The sequence below is a fragment of the Nicotiana tabacum genome, chromosome 3, assembly GCF_000715075.1.
Source record: "Nicotiana tabacum cultivar K326 chromosome 3, ASM71507v2, whole genome shotgun sequence".
NCBI lineage: Eukaryota > Viridiplantae > Streptophyta > Magnoliopsida > Solanales > Solanaceae > Nicotiana > Nicotiana tabacum.
The window spans coordinates 199,246,584-199,249,748 of record NC_134082.1 but is presented as its reverse complement, the minus strand read 5'-3'; positions in this window follow the sequence as shown (position 1 = coordinate 199,249,748).

Here is a 3,165-nt window from a genome sequence, read left to right as displayed (position 1 = left end):
AACTTAGGTTGAGTAGACTATAATTATTTGGATTTTCTTAGTGGAATTTGTGCAGCCTTGCTGTTGTGCATGCATGTGCAGACCAAGTATCATATATAGTTTCTTTTATACAGGGAAAAAAAGAAGAAGAAATTATATGCTTTATCTCGGTTATTTATGTATGCATACAAGGAGGTTATGATTCCACCGATATTTATATTATAAAGTTGAAATTCTTTTTGAAAACAAAAAATTGAAATGACTTACAATTTACTAAGAATTAGGTGATCATTGGCAAATTTCTTAAACATTAGGGAGCAAATGCATTTTATCTCAAGATTCGCCGAGTGTTAATTTCTTGTGGACCCGTGGAAAAATTAGATTGATAGTACTCATTAATTAAGTAATTATTTTATTTCTTACAGGACATAATTGAATTAATCTATGAGGGTCCACTTGAGGACACAACACACTGTTAATTTTGAAGAATGAGTCTCTAAAGGGGCCTATTAAGATATTAATCACATGATCTTCCTTTTTAAGGAATGTCATAATGTTACTAATATGGTAAACCACAATCCCCTAGCCTTTTAATTATGTGATTAGGACTTGAAAAGTAAAGACAAAACTATCTTTCCAGTGGGATTGGGAGGCTGGGGATTAGAAAGTGACAAACACATTGGTCCAATATTTTTTTGATCAATTAAAAAACAATGACCATAGTACATTTTGGGTCCAAAAGTAAGAAATTGATGACACATAATTTATTAAAAGTAGACAACAAACAACATCAAGTGGGTTCTCAATTACACAGGAATAGAAACTAGAAAGAAAGATGAGTAATTTGGTCACCTTTCTAGAGATGATAAGAGTATGGCCTACCTGTTGGATGAAATTATGTGTTTGTTTGAAGGAATAGAGAAAAGTTGGAAGAGTATTGGATCTTTTTGTTTAGTTTAAGTAGACTTTCTTGTTCTATGAAATGGAAGCAAATAAGTTATTGTTCCCTCTTGGACAATTAATCTACTTTAATTTATACAAAAAAAAAGAAAGAAAGAATGGGAAAATCCAAGTAAATTTGGGGGGGGGGGGGGGGGCGTTCTGTTTCTGAATAGGGATGAGGTGATTTTGCCAACAATAGATGATGTTTTCTACCCAAGTAAATTTTTGCCAACTAGTTAATGTAGCTAATTACGTTACTTTTATATTATCACTTTCATCATTTCTATCGAAATGAGCAATTCCTTATTGATAAAACTAGTTTCATTACTTAAAATTATTTTTCAAACACTTGATACTCGTATCAGCTACTTTTAACCAATTAAGTGGCCATTTGGACATAGAATTGTGAAATTACGGAAAAAATTTAATTTTTTTCAAGTAAAAATAGTATTTAAAAATGAGAGTTGTGATTGGACATGAATACAATTTGGATTTATTTCTGAATTTTTGTGAGGGATTTGAAATGAAATTTTTTGAAAAACAGCTTTTTAAAGTTTTTCGAATTTCCGAAAACTTTCGAAATTCAACTTAAAGTGAAGATGAGCTACCTATTCGAGAGAATTGAGCCTAGATACAATAATATTTATTCTCCTTTCGAAGGAGATTCTTTCTAGAGGTTGTCCATCTACGAATTAGTGATCCAACCTGGCATCTTACGTATGAATTCGTGCTCCAAGTATAGGCTCTTCCCCTCTCTCCATAAAGGAAGAAGAAGGCAAGACTAAGTCATTTAGTAATTTTCTATTTCCATTTTGCCTTCACCATGCCTATCCAGTAAAAACGATTCTCCAACTGATGATTTTTCAGTTTCGGATGTGAAGGTTTAGGCTTCCATTTTTGTTTAGGTTTTCTTTATTCGTCGGGCCGCTCAGTTCCTTTCTATTCCCAGAGCAGAGGCATTGTTTCATAGTCAAAATACTGATTCGAAGAAAAGAAAAAAAATCGAAAAAAATAAAATTTTGTTTATGGCCAAGCGGGCCCTAAATTAAACGGATGTGGGTGGTGAAGAATTAAGAAAGATACATGGTAGAAAATAGTGTCATAAAACCAAAGTATAGTTTGGCATGGAAGTTTCTGACAATGGCCATGACATAAGTAGGCCTACATATTTATTCGTACGTTCTTCAATCAAAGTAATGTCTTCGGAAACACTGCGACAAGCTGTATGAAACAAACCAAACTGAAACATGGTTAACCCTTACGCCCCATGTCCAAAGATAAGTACTATTTCAATTAAGTACTGTGCTCCTATTTCTTATTGACATATAAATGAGAAAAAAGAAATAAGGAGTGTTGCGACCAAAAACACTCGTGCAAGTATACGTGATTGTCAAGTAATAAAATAGTGAGTAGAGTATCGTTCCCACGAAGACTTGTGATTAACTATTGACTGATTCAAACTCAATTAACTTATCGATTCAAAAGATTTTTTTCACAAAATATAGAAGTAACTATTTTACTACCTAAAACTATCAAGCAATGAATTAACTAGAGATCAACTGAACAAATAACAATTTCGAGTAACAATCAATAGGAGAGAATATTCCAGGGTCACGGGCTAGTTAACAATCGTGTTGCGTTCTGGGTTTAAAATGACTAATTGATTTATCTGGATTGTTGATTGACAGGGTTGATATTACTCATAAGAATTTGTCGAGTCCTTACTCGCCTATTCAAGTTAACTTAATGCTTATATGTCTATGGAATTAAGATTAACAAGAATGCATTTATAATTCCTGTATTTCAACCAAGCAAGGCAATTAGGTATATGTCTATCCTAATTGCGAATCTGTTCCCCAATGCCCAGGTTCGAGAACTTGCTCTATTTAAATATATATGCAATCATGAGTTCCCACTTTCGAGTTCAACTCTAATTCGTAGATAGTATCTCACTGTTAGTTACTCAGTAAAATAATTAAGAACGGAATTAAATAAACAAACAAATATGATAAAATCAACTTCGTTAAATTAAACCTCAACCGACAACATTCATGTTTCACCCATGACCCTAGAACAATAGGTTTTTAGCCACTCATAATAATAGCAAACAATTGCATAAGTTTTGAATAATTGAAAATACTAGAAAAGATAAAGAAATCTGAGATGTTATTGCTCCCGGATGTTTCTTGTGTGTCTTTTTCCTCCAATGTAGCGTCTCCCCCCTTCAAAAAATAGGCTTAGTCT